The 14,219-nt window shown below is 38.4% G+C and overlaps 1 long non-coding RNA gene across 3 annotated transcripts in view; it reads right to left on the reverse strand.

The window, feature by feature from the left end:
• Window positions 1-551: 551 nt before the first annotated feature.
• Window positions 552-14,219, reverse strand: part of LOC139184556 (uncharacterized) — a 59,838-nt gene continuing 46,170 nt past the window's right edge. For 2 of the 3 annotated variants that reach the window (XR_011568086.1, XR_011568088.1), the window contains 2 exons: window positions 3,182-3,325; window positions 552-868 (listed from right to left, as the gene is read on the reverse strand). This is a non-coding gene — a long non-coding RNA (uncharacterized lncRNA). The remainder of the gene's footprint in view (window positions 869-3,181; window positions 3,326-14,219) is intronic. The other variant, XR_011568087.1, reaches the window with a different exon arrangement.

The following is a 14,219-nucleotide window of genomic DNA, read 5'->3' on the forward strand; positions in this document are numbered from 1 at the left end:
AATAGATGACTTACATACAAAGGTACATTTTTAAAGGGTAGAAAGGTGACTACACAGTGGTCAGGAATCTGGAATCCTGCTGCTGCTGCACAGTCCGTGCCACAAGACTCCCATTCTCAAGATGCTTCCGAGTGGCATTAGTGTTCTAGAAATAAAGAGGACGGACAGGAGAAGTGCCGCAGCATCCATGGCAAGATGGACATACTTGACATAAAAGAACGTGATAAGATTGAAACTCAGTGTATGGAAAGCAGTATATCAGAAAATTCTATTGTAGTTATGTTTACATCAGACAAAACAGACCTAAGAGAAAAAAACTGCTGGAAATAAAGAGGGTTACCACATAAAAATATAATTTTAATTTTATATCCTTCAGGAATATATGACAATTTAAAATTGTTATGCCCCTAGCAATGTAGCTACTTAAATATATATGTGTGTGTATATATATATATATATATATATATATATATATATATATTTTAGTTAAAAAGTATCAGAATTAAATGAAAAATATATGAATTTATACAATCCACAATCATAATGGAAGATTTTATTATAACTTTTTTAGTAACTGATAGACAAAAGACAAATTATTTTCTGACTGTGTGGGTCTTTGATGCAGTACATGGGCTTGTCATTGCTGTGCATGGGGTTTCTCCAGTTTTAGCAAGCAGAGGCTACTCTCTAGCTGCAGTGTGTGGGCTTGTTGTGGTGGCTTCTTTTGTTGTGGAGCACAGGCGCTAGCCTACGTGAGCTTCAATAGTTGTGGCGCACAGGCTCAGTTGCCTGGAAGCATGTTCTGGACCAGTTCCTGGACAAGGGCTTGAACCTGTGTCCTCTGCATTGGAAGGCAGATTCTCAACCACTGGACAAGGGAAGTCCCAAAAGAGAAATTATTAATAAAATGACTGAACATATGAACATAAAGATCTATAAGCTTGAGCTAAAGGATATATGTATACAACATCTGCAGAGTGCATAGCCCTTATAAACACATACCCAAGAGACCTAAAAAAAAATTAAATCCATATTGGACCAATATAGAAAAATCTCAAGAAATTTAAGAGATTATGTTCTGGGACCACAGTATAATTACATTAGAAAGCAACACAGGAGACAAGTTACCAAAACTTCACCTGTTTGGAAATTGCCAGAATACAGCTAAATAATACTTGGATCAAAGAAGAAATTATAACCTCAATGATAGAATATTTAGAACTGAATGAGAATGAAAAACCACATGTTTATAAGTGAGTTGATGTGAGTTGAACTTTATTTATAGGCAAATGCATAGCCTTACATGATTTTATGAGAAAGAAAGAAAGCCTAAAAAATTAGGTGGCAAATCTTTCATTTTAAAAGTTAGAATAACAAACAATAATTTCAAAGAAATCAAATGGATGGAGAGAACAAAAAATAAGAGCAAAAATGAGTGAACAGAAAATAAGATATAATAGGAACAACAAAGCCAAACCTTGGTTGTCCTAAAGCCTAATAAAATAGACAAACCCATGATGAGATTCATCAAGAGAAAGAGAAGAAAAAAGTGACAGAACTATAAATATAGAAAAGATTAAAAATAACAAGAATATTAATTATTATTAATAATATCAATAAGAATATTAATAATATATAAGAACATTAATATTGTTAATAAGAATAATAGGAGAATATTATAAATATACTGTAAACTTGAAAACATCAATGAAATGGATACGTTCTTATAAAAACATAACTTATCAAAACTGAATCAAGAAGGAGTAACTGTAGTACTCTGATATCTATTAAAAAATTCAGTGTTGTTAACCTTCTTACTAAAAACTTCAGGTCTAAGAGTTTTACTAGCAGGTTCAACTCAATGTGTAAAGAGTTGAATAATTCTATTCTTAAATAATCTCTTTCAGAGAATAAAAAGGGAAATGGAACAATCCATAATTTCATTTTAGGAGGCTAGCATAGCATAATATCGATACCATAACCTGACAATGAAGGTGTTATAAAGGAAAACTATTACTTTGGAATTTAGTTTCATAGATTATCTAAATCCTAAATGTAGGATTAGGACACTGAATTCAGTAGTATACAAATACATTAATCCATCATAACCAACTTGGATTTATCCCAGCCTTGAGTGGTTTGTTTAACATTAGCAAATCAATTAATGCAAATTATCATGTTAATGAGTTAAAAAGTTGTGGAGAAAATGTGATAAAATTTGGCATCCCTTCTTCCTAAAACCTCAAACAACCTAGAAATAGAAGCCATAGGAGATGTGTGTCACTCTGCTGCACGTAGTTTCTGATTGTATGATTTTGATGCTGCATGTGCTTCTTACCCCACCTCAAGCTTTTGGCTTAAGAGCTTTTTCTAGAAGGCATAAGGGCCCTCAGTCTTTGCATTGACAGCTGAGAAAAGCTAAGCAGTTGATGCACAAGGCAACATTCAGTCATTCAGTCAATGGGTTTAAGAAGTCTTAAAAAAAAAAAAAATGTAAGTGGTGCAAATCACTAAAGAATATGAAATTAATAGAATGACCATGAAGTAACTTTTTCAGAAGAAGGCTTAATTTTGGAAGAACATAATAGATTTCAAACATACTCTCTTTTTGGTCAATAGGCATCCATTAAGAATCACCTTTGTGAAGCACTGAGCTTAAAACTGGATAATAAGTTGAACAAGACACAGTGTGTACCCTCGATGAGGTCAAAGTAATAGAAAGAAGCATCACGGATAAACAAGTTAAAACATATTGTATGAAATACTAAAATAGTGTTGAGGTAAGGTCTATGGAAACAGAGACAAGAATGTCTAATGTTGCCAAAGGAGTCAAGGACTCTATTAATGGAGAATATTGAGTGGTGATTTAAAGGCTAAGTAGAATCTAAAGGAAACAGAAGGGTTGGAATGAGTGTTCTAGGAAGAGGAAACAAATATCCAGAAGTTAAAAGAGCATGCTTGAGGGAGAGGTGAGTCCATAGTCTGTAGTGGAGGGAATATAATGGGAGACCACAAAGACAGAAAAACTCCTGTCTTTGAGAGACCGTCAAGAACTTATATCCTACAGGCCTTGAGAGTTTTTGATATGTTTAAAATATTCCAGTGACATAATCAGCTGGGTATCAAAAATGTGGAAAAATCAGCTCTGAATCAGCAAAGAAAAATCTAGTACCATACTTACACCAATAGATTTGAGTCTGATGTTTTGAAGAGAGAATATTCTTGGAGAGAACATGGATCTGATGTTTGTTCTTGAACCCTGAGTGATTATAGCAGAAGGAGGAATTGTCAAACAGGATTAACCAGAGTTTTCTCCTCTTAATATCTAAGAAAAGGAAAATAATAATATAACACAGACTTGTTTGTGTGTTTAGCATTAGGTATCTTAAGTCAGTGCTGCTCAGTAGACCTGACTTTAGTCACACATTAAGATTCTGAATTCCTTATTATTTAATGCATAGCTTTTCAATGACTTAATTACTTAAAAAAAAAAAAAGATATTAGACAATGAAAACAAAGCAAGAGCAAAGAAAATCTTCTGAAAACATTAAAGAACTCATGAGTAATACAGGCCATTTTCCTTCCCTAGGACATGAAAGTATATTTGTATTTTCTCTAATGCCATGGCACTGAAAATGATTTTTTATAGTGACAAATCTCATCAGGCCATCAATAATGAGGTTACCTACCTCAAAGCACATTGTCCTTTCCTATTGCTAGGATGTAAAGGTCAGGGTGAACTAATGATGTTAGATATAGATTATTTTTCAAGCAGAAATGGGCATTTTAAGAGCACCAAACAAGCTATGAAAGCCAACTCAGTATGGGTTACATGATCATTTTACTGGTTTTTGAAATATGAGATGAACTATAACCTTTAGAGTCTACATTTTGATAGTGATGAATTGATTAATCTTACCACTTATTGCATCCTTTACCCAGTCACCTGATGGCATTTTGAGTCACTAGTTTCTACGAAAGATTAAAGCCCAAGGAAATTATTCCTCTTCGTTCAGTACTACCTTTACTATCAGAATGAAATTTTGAATGAAAGATTCAGAAGTGTTTTCTCCCAGCCAAGAATATTTTCAAATGTTAAACATAATTTTTTAAATATATTTTTAAATTATAAAATACTCCTAATTTTCTGTCTTCTCTCTTTTTCACATTTGGCTCTGCTAGGGCAGAGCAACAGGTGTTGTCAAGGAAAGAAAGAAATAAAAGGTTTACAGATTTTCAAGTTTTCTTATGTTAGATCAAAAGCTGGCAAACTTCTCCTGTAAATGGCCAGAGAGTAAAAATTTAGACTATGTGGAACAGTTATACAGTCTTCATCTCAACTACTCAACTTTGATATTGAAGCACAAAAGAAGCCATAAACCTAGGTAAACAAATGAGTATAGTTGTGGTCCCATGAAACTTTAGTTATGGGAGCTAAAATTTGAATTTCATATAATTTTCATGTGTTACAAAATACTGTTTAAAAAAAAAAACAACACTTTTTTTTCCAACAATTAAAAAATACTAAAATCAATCCTAGTTTATGAGCTAAAACGAAGGCAGGCAGCAGGCCAGAACTGGCTTGGGGGAAGCAATTTGTCAGCTCATGGACTGGACACTTTTTGTGGGTAGGAATCTTAGTACACAAAGTAAAGTGTGCAAAAACCCTAACATTTTCAATTTCCTCCATAATACAACTTATTTCATATTACAAGCTTCCCTGGGGTAGGTTTTGTCTTGTCATTTATTACTTGTCTTTGTCTTATCATTTGTCTTGGCACTGGGGTTAACATTTTAGGAAGTCGATATGTGGATAAGGCATCTTGATTTGGATATGGGTTAAGGGATACCTTTTCCATGGGGATGGTCTTGATCCCTGTCTCCTGTACAATGTCATGAATCTCATTCCATAGTTCATTAGGCAATCTATCTATCAGATCTAGGCCTTTAAATCTATTTCTCCCTTCTACTGTATAATCATAAGGGATTTGATTTAGATCATACCTGAATGGTCTAGTGGTTTTCCTCACTTTCTTCAATTTAAGTCTGAATTTGGCAATAAGGAGTTCATGATCTGAGCCACAGTCAGCTCCCAGTCTTGTTTTTGCTGACTGTATAGAGCTTCTTCATCTTTGGCTGCAAAGAATATAATCGATTTGATTTTGGTGTTAACCATCTGGAGATGTCCATGTGTAGACTCTTCTCTTGTGTTGTTGGAAGAGGGTGTTTGCTATGACCAGTGCATTTTCTTGGCAAAACTCTATTAGTTTTTGCCCTGCTTCATTCCGTATTCCAAGGCCAAATTTGCCTGTTACTCCAGGTGTTTCTTGACTTCCTACTTTTGCATTCCAGTCCCCTATAATGAAAAGGACATCTTTTATGGGTGTTAGTTCTAAAAGGTCTTGTAGGTCTTCACAGAACTGTTCAACTTCAGCTTCTTCAGAGTTACTAGTTGGGGCATAGACTTGGATTACTGTGATATTGAATGGTTTGCCTTGGAAATGAACAGAGATCATTCTGTCATTTTTGAGATTGCATCCAAGTGCTGCATTTCGGGCTCTTTTGTTGACCATGATGGCTACTCCATTTCTTCTGAGGGATTCCTGCCCACAGTAGTAGATATAATGGTCATCTGAGTTAAATTCACCCATTCCAGTCCATTTTAGTTTTCCGATTCCTAGAATATCGATGTTCGCTTTTGCCATCTCCTGTTTGACCACTTCCAATTTGCCTTGATTCATGGACCTAACATTCCAGGTTCCTATGCAGTATTGCTCTTTACAGCATCGGACATTGCATCTATCACCAGTCACATCCACAACTGGGTATTGTTTTTGCTTTGGCTCCATGTCTTCATTCTTTCTGGAATTATTTATACACTGATCTCCTGTAGCATATTGGGCACCTACTGACCTGGGGAGTTCCTCTTTCACTATCCTATTATTTTGCCTTTTCATACTGTTCATGGGGTTCTCAAGGAAAGAATACTGAAGTGGTTTGCCATTTGTCTGAGGAGGCCTTACAAATAGCTGTGAAAAGAAAGAAAGTGAAACACAAAGGAGAAAAGAAAGATATACCCATTTGAATGCAGTGTTCCAAAGAATAGCAAGGAGAGATAAGAAAGCCTTCCTTAGCGATCAACACAAAAAAATAGAGGAAAACAACACAATGGGAAAGACTAGAGATCACTTCAAGAAAATTAGAGATACCAAGGGAAATTTCATGCAAAGATGGGCTTGATAAAGGACAGAAATGGTATGGACCTAACAGAAGCAGAAATATTAAGAGGTCACAAGAATACACAGAAGAACTATACAAAAAAGATCTTCATGACCTAGATAATCACGATGATGTGATCACTCACCTAGAGCCAGACATCCTGGAATGTGAAGTCAAGTGGGCCTTAGAAAGCATTGCTATGAACAAAGCTAGTGGAGGTGATGGAATTCCAGTGGAGCTATTTCAAATCATGAAAGATGATGCTGTGAAAGTGCTGCACTCAATATGCCAGCAATTTGGAAAACTCAGCAGTGGCCACAGGACTGGAAAAGGTCAGTTTTCATTCTAATCCCAAAGAAAGGCAATGCCAAAGAATGCTCAACCTACCTCACAATTGCACTCATCTCACACGCTAGTAAAGTAATGCTCAAAATTCTCCAAGCCAGGCTTCAGCAATATGTGACTGTGAACTTCCAGATGTTCAAGCTGGTTTTAGAGAAGGCAGAGGAACCAGAGATCAAATTGCCAACATCCGCTGGATCATGGAAAAAGCAAGAGAGTTCCAGGAAAGCATCTATTTCTGCTTTATTGACTATGCCAAAGCCTTTGACTGTGTGGATCACAATAAACTGTGGAAAATTCTGAAAGAGATGGGAATACTAGACCACCTGACCTGCCTCTTGAGAAATTTGTATGCAGGTCAGGAAGCAACAGTTAGAACTGGACATGGAACAACAGACTCGTTCCAAATAGGAAAAAGAGTCCGTCAAAGCTGTATATTGTCACCCTGCTTATTTAACTTATATGCAGAGTGCATCATGAGAAACACTGGGCTGGAAGAAGCATAAGTAGGAATCAAGATTGCTGGGAGAAATATCAATAACCTCAGATATGCAGATGACACCACCCTTATGGCAGAAAGTGAAGAGGAACTAAAAAGCCTCTTGATTAAAGTGAAAGAGGATCGTGAAAAGTTGGCTTAACTCAACATTCAGAAAATAAGATCATGGCATCTGGTCCCATCACTTCATGGGAAATAGATGGGGAAATAATGGAAACAGTGTCGGACATTATTTTTCTGGGCTCCAAAATCATTGCAGATAGTGATTGCAGCCATGAAATTAAAAGACACTTACTCCTTGGAAGGAAAGTTATAACCAACCTAGATAACATATTAAAAAGCAGAGATATTACTTTGCCAACAAAGGTCCGTCTAGTCAAGGCTATGGTTTTTCCAGTAGTCATGTATGGATGTGAGATTTGGACTGAAGAAAGCTGAGTGCCAAAGAATTGATGCTTTTGAACTGTGGTGTTGGAGAATAGTCTTGAGAGTCCCTTGGACTGCAAGGAGATCGAACCAGTCCATCCTAAAGACCAGTGCCAGGTGTTCATTGGAAGGAAGATGCTAAAGCTGAAACTCCAATACTTTGGCCACCTCATGTGAAGAGTTGACTCTTTGGAAAAGACTCTGATGCTGGGAGGGATTGGGGGCAGGAGGAGAAGGGGACGACAGAGGATGAGATGTCTGGATGGCATCACTGACTCAATGCACATGAGTTTAGGTGAACTCCAGGAGTTGGTGATGGACAGGGAGGCCTGGCGTGCTGTGAATCATGGGGTTGCAAAGAGTAGGACACGACTGAGCAACTGAACTGAACTGAACTAATGCATACCTGTCTACATTGATTCCCTTTGGTCCATGGTTATTGATCAAAATGGGAAACTGCCGAGTTATTCTGTGTTTTCCATAAAGCTTCTTCCTATTTCCCTGTCTTAGACTTTTATCATTCTTGCTCCTTTGTCTCACTTCAGCATGGGAGAGTCTTGAGCTACAAAGCTTTCTACTTAGATGTTCCGTGTAACCATACTGTTCTGGGGGCTTCCTGGGGCTCCTACTCAGAAATAGTGTATGCATTTGCTCTTCTCGGGTTTTCATTAACCAGTCCCCCCTCACAGGAGCTTGGGAGGCAGAACACAGGACCATCCATCCCAAAGGCTCACCTAAATCTGCACATTCATTGCTGTGAGTGGAGAGCAGGGTGACTGTGGCTTGAATGGGGTTAGGTTAGGGGAAATGTTGGGCCAAAGTGAAAAAGAAACACTAAGAACATTGTGGTGAATAATTAAATAATGAAACAATGTCTATCTTTCTTTGAACACAATTTTATACACTGCATTCTTTATTACAAAACATGACTAAAATCCTCCTTGGTGCCAAAATTATTGGGAGTATTAGGTGAGCATAATGGAATTGGTTCCTTCCTTCATGAAGTTTATAGTGCAATGGAAGACAGGTAGCAATCATGCAACCTCAAAATTAATCATCACAAATAGTGACTCAGCTACAGGGGCCAGGTTGCACTTTGACTGTTGTTCACATTAATGCTGAATGAATCAGACAAAATGGCAGTAATGAATTTGAGCAGGTATGTTAATTTGGAGGGTAAACTGCTGGAAAACTCTCTCTCTCTTTCTGTTTCTCTCTCCCTATCCTGTTCCCTCTTCTACCCACACAGGTACAAAAACATTTGTTTGTGGACTCAGAGAAACAAAGAGAAGATAAGCTAGTTGTAAATAGATGTGAAATATCTTCAACCTTGGATTCTGAAAATTAGCACTTAGATATTAAAAACTGAAGGGAGAAACACAAGTTTTCTTAGAATATTGAAGTTTTCCTATGCAGGCATAATTATAATTTTATTTTCTTTTAGGTGCAAGTGTAGATATAAAACTCCTAGAAACTTTCCAAACAACTAGAGTGGAGGGTACTGCAGATTTTATGTATAAGGATTATTTGGTTTAGAATGCAGTGACAGTTTAGAGCTTTCAGAATCTATATGAAGTACTGAATTAAATCAGAAATTTTATAAATCAATTACCTTATCAAGACTGTTTTGAAGTCTCCCTGGTCTCCTGCTAGGTCAGGATTACTTTTCAGCACAGAAAAAATATTAATTATATTGGATTTATTTCTAGCAAGAAATAGAACTCAACTCACAATTTCAAAGTATAGGACAAAATATTAGCTAAGTTTAAATATTTGAGGATAGAATAGTGATGTTGAGACCTTCTGATAATAGAATAAGTTAGACAGTATGCAGTTTGCATTCAATCACTTCTAGAAATATCTCCAGTTTCTCTGAAACCATATTTTCTTCTGTTATTCTATATGTGCATTTTAATGGCAGTTATTGATTTACTGGCTAAATAGGCAGATTAAATAGTAAATGGAAAATAATGGAGGAAGTTTCTCTGAAAATATTCTAAGAAATGCATAGGATATCTGTGTCTGTGGTATTAGTATTCATAGTTGTTCAGTAGAAAGAGTAAAATTGATTTGATCTCCTTCCTGAAATCCCATTATAATTATTTTACCCTATGCAGAACATGCATTTTTAATTGAACAGCATCAGATTTCACTTGAAACTTAAAATTTCTATCCTCTTTCTAAACAATAAATTTTCATTTAATCCCACATCTGGTAACTTCTTCCTGAGACTCCCTTCACTGTTCTCACATTTCACCAGCACCAGATTTTAGCTCAGTGCTAGAACCCCAGGCCATACCTCTGTCATTACTCTGAGAAGAATGGAGGGTCCCAGCCGTACTTTTTATTTCAGGTCAGCCATGAAATAAAAAGTATGGCTGGGAGGAAAGTTACGAATTCACTTTGGGGCTAATCATTCATTGTCAAGAAAACCTTTTCTCTCATACACCTAGTCAGCAATCATAGCACCTCACGTTCATTTCAATGTCTTCATTTAACAGTCTAGTTGATGATCCTAATCACTCAGTTCAGTTCAGTCACTCAGTCATGTCCGACTCTTTGCGACACCGTGCACCAGAGCATGCCAGGGCTCTCTGTCCATCACCAACTCCCAGGTCTATTCAAACTCATCTCCATTGAGTCAGTGATGTCATCCAACCATCTCATCCTCTGTCATCCCCTTCTCCTCCTGCCTTCAATCTTTCCCAGAAACAGGGTCTTTTCAAATGAGTCAGATCTTTGCATCAGGTGGCCAAAGTATTGGAGTTTCAACTTCACCATCAGTCCTACCAATGAACATTCAGGACTGATATCCTTTAGAATGCATTGGTTGAATCTCCTTGCAGTCCAAGGAACTCTCAAGAGCCTTCTCCAACACTACAGTTCAAAAGCATGAATTCTTCAGTGCTCAGCTGTCTTTATAGTACAACTCTCACATATGGTTTTTACCATAACCTTGACAAGACAGACCTTTGTTGCTAAAGTAATGTCTCTGCTTTTTAATATGCTGTCTAGGTTGGTCATACCTTTCCTTCCAAGGAGTAAGCATCTTTTAATTTCATGGCTGCAGTCACCATCTGCAGTGATTTTGGAGCCCCCCCAAAATAAAGTATCTCACTGTTTCCTCATCTATTTGCCATAAGGTGATGGGACCAGATGCCATGATCTTGGTTTTTTGAATGTTGAGCTTTAAGCCATCTTTTTCACTCTCCTCTTTCACTTTCATCAAGAGGCTCTTTAGTTCTTCTTCACTTTCTGCCATACAGTTGGTGTTATCTGCATATCTGAAGTTATTGATATTTCTCCTGGCAATCTGATTCCAGCTTGTGCTTCATCCAGCCCAGCGTTTCTCATGATGTACTCTGCATAGAAGTTAAGTAAGCAGGGTGATAATATACAGCCTTTTCCTATTTGGAACCAGTCTATTGTTCCATGTCCACTTCTAGCTGTTGATTCCTGTCCTGCATGCAGATTTCTCAAGAGGCAGGTCAGGTGGTCTAGTATTCCCATCTCTTTCAGAATTTTCCACAGTTTATTGTGATCCACACAGTCAAAGGTTTTGGCATAGTCAATAAAGCAGAAACAGATGTTTTTCTGGAATTCTCTTGCTTTTTCCATGATCCAGCGGATGTTGGCAATTTGGTCTCTGGTTCCTCTGCCTTTTCTAAAACCAGCTTGGATATCTGGAAGTTCACAGTTCACATATTGTTGAAGCCTGGCTTGGAGAATTTTGAGCATTACTTTACTAGCGTGTGAGATGAGTGCGATTGTGCGGTAGTTTGAGCACTCTTTGGCATTGCCTCTGTTTGGGATTGGAATGAAAACTGACGTTTTCCAGTCCTGTGACCACTGCTGAGTTTTCCTAATTTGCTGGTGTATTGAGTGCAGCACTTTCACAGCATCATATTTTGGATTTGAAATAGCTCAACTGGAATTCCATCACCTCTACTAGCTTTGTTCATAGTGATGCTTCCTAAGGCACACTTGACTTCACATTCCAGGATGTCTGGCTCCAGGTGAATGATCACACCATCGTGATTATCTGGGTCATGAAGATCTTTTTTGTACAGTTCTTCTGTGTATTCTTGCCACCTCTTCTTAATATCTTCTGCTTCTGTTAGGTCCATACCATTTCTGTCCTTTACCGAGCCCATCTTTGCATGATATATTCCCTCAGTATCTCTAATTTTCTTGAAGAAATCTCTAGTTTTTCCAAGTCTTTTGTTTTCCCCTATTTCTTTGCACTGATCACTGAGGAAGGCTTTCTTATCTCTCCTTGCTATTCTTTGGAACTCTGCATTCAAATGGGTATATCTTTCCTTTTCTCCTTTGCTTTTCACTTCTCTTCTTTTCACTGCTATTTGTAATAAACTACACTTTAGCCATGTCATTCCTTGTTACTGCGAGGTCTTGCCATGGGTTAATGAAGAGGGAGAAGTAGCAGTTTCTATGACAGTGAAAAGTGAAAGTGGCTCAATTGCAATCCCATGGACTATACAGTCTATGTAATTCTCTAGGCCAGAATACTGTAGTGGTAGCCTTTCCTTTCTCCAGGGGATCTGCCCAACCCAGTGATCGAACCCTGATCACCTGCATTCCAGGCAGATTCTTTACCAGCTGCGCCACAAAGGAAGCTCCAGTTTCTATGATGGGATATTTAAATATATATGTAATTGTGTTACACATATAATTAACTCTTTAGAGTAGTCTTACAGTTTTTTTTTCTTGTAGTTGATTTATAGTCTAATATTTAAAAATTAGTTTCCACAATAGCAAAGCTAGCCAAATGACCACGTACACAATCTCTCCTTCCTTGACTTACATTCTTGAGATTTCCCTTTGTGTTTCTTTTTCACTTAAAAATATGATACTGGACTTCTGGTCCAGTAGTTAAGACTCCACCCTTCCAATACAGAGGACATGGGTTTGATTCTTGGTCAGGGAAGTTCTGCACTAGGGTTGTGGCCAAAAATTAATTAACCTTTAAAAAGAGATTTAAAAAAATTTTAATGCAATATTATACTCTTGATATTTTAGGCCATGAGTGTCTGTTATCAGAGGAAGGGCAAAATAAAAACAAAAAGAACTGATTGTAGAGACTACTTATCCATAAAACTGCATGGTAAAAGTCTTTTGTCATTCAAGTTTTATTTTTAGAAAAGAAAAATAAGTATTATACCTTGTGAAAGTCTTTGTTTTTGATAGGAAAATCTAGAAAGAATTGCAAAAAAATAACATAAATTTCAACTTTGGTAGAGGAAGTATGATTCTATTCAGCTCTTTAAAGCAGTCTCCCTGTTACCAACCTGGGTTCCTGGACTGTCTTTAAGGCATGGCTTTACTGGTGCTCCTGCTGGAACCCAGGGAGTGAAACCAAGTAACAGATGCCCTTGCTCACTCACTCCCTTAAGGGGAGCAAGCTGGTTCCTTCTATAAGGTAAGGATAGGGCCAGGAATCTGGCCAGAGTGGTGGCCTGGGTGGTTTGCCCACCCCCTAGGTGGTGGTTTGTGCACCCTGCTTTTGCTCCTTACTCAGAAGTGGCAGGAGGTTTTGGTCTTTGTATATCTTGTTCATCATTGCCCCAACTGTGCATGCACATGGTTATTTTTAGTCCCTTGTAGCTTATGTTTTGTTGCTCGAGGAAAAGTTTGTCTGGGTACAAGCAGTAGAGCATTGGTCCTGGGTTTAGGCCCCAGCCTGTCACATCCCCACTCTGGCTAATTTTCCCCACCATGCTCCTACAAATACAAAACAGAAATCTGCATTTCAAGAAGATAAGCAAAGACAAATAAATTGGGTTAAGTTTAATTAGTGTTTATTAGTGTTGATTTTAAATAATCACAGTTTTGATAAAATATATTTGTATCTTCTATGTACCTTACTGAAGGCAAGAGGCTGTTGCAATCTCAGCCCAGAGACAGCATCTTCCACCATACTGTGAGGAGGCTCCCAACTGCTAACCAAGTCTTCCTGAGATCCTGGATGGTTGAAATCCACCAGGAGGGTCACAGCCTGAGATCAGCTATCCAGAGGACACATACAGCAAGCCTGAGATGGTGTTCATGCATCACCCCCAGGAAACCGAGCGGCTGGGACTGGGGAGGTGATTAAGATGCATGGCCCACCCGGGACAGTGCACTGGCTAAGCACCTGGTTGCCTGAGCTGCTCAGACCTAGGAAGGGCACAAAATGCATGCCCAACCCACAGAGACTGAGCCAGAACTGTGTCTGAGTATCTCCTGTGGAGGTCCAGGTCAGCAGTGGCCTGCCACAGGGGCAGGGGCTCTGGGTGCTGTAGACCTGGGTATGGCATAAGCCCTCTTGGAAGAGGTTGCCATTAACCCCACCAAGAAACCACCAGAACTTACACAAGACTGGGGAAACAAACACTTGGAGGGCACCAACAAAACCTTGTGTGCACCAGGACCAAGGAGAAAGGAGCAGTGTTCACACAAGAAACTGACCCAGACATGCCCATGAGTGTCCAGGAGACTCCAGCAGAGGTGTGGGTTGGTGGTGGCCTGCTGCAGGGCTGGGGGCACTGAGTGCAGCAGTGTGTGCATGGGACCTTTTGAAGGAGGTCAGAATTATCTTCATTACCTCCACCATAATTTGACCTCAGGTCAAGCAGGAGGGAAGGAACACAGCCCCGCCCGTCAATAGAAAATTGGATTAAACATTTACTGAACATGACCCCGCCCATCAGAACAAGACCCAGTTTCCCCCTCAGTC

Source organism: Bos indicus, chromosome 8 (genome assembly GCF_029378745.1).
Source record: "Bos indicus isolate NIAB-ARS_2022 breed Sahiwal x Tharparkar chromosome 8, NIAB-ARS_B.indTharparkar_mat_pri_1.0, whole genome shotgun sequence".
In the NCBI taxonomy this organism is placed as follows: domain Eukaryota; kingdom Metazoa; phylum Chordata; class Mammalia; order Artiodactyla; family Bovidae; genus Bos; species Bos indicus.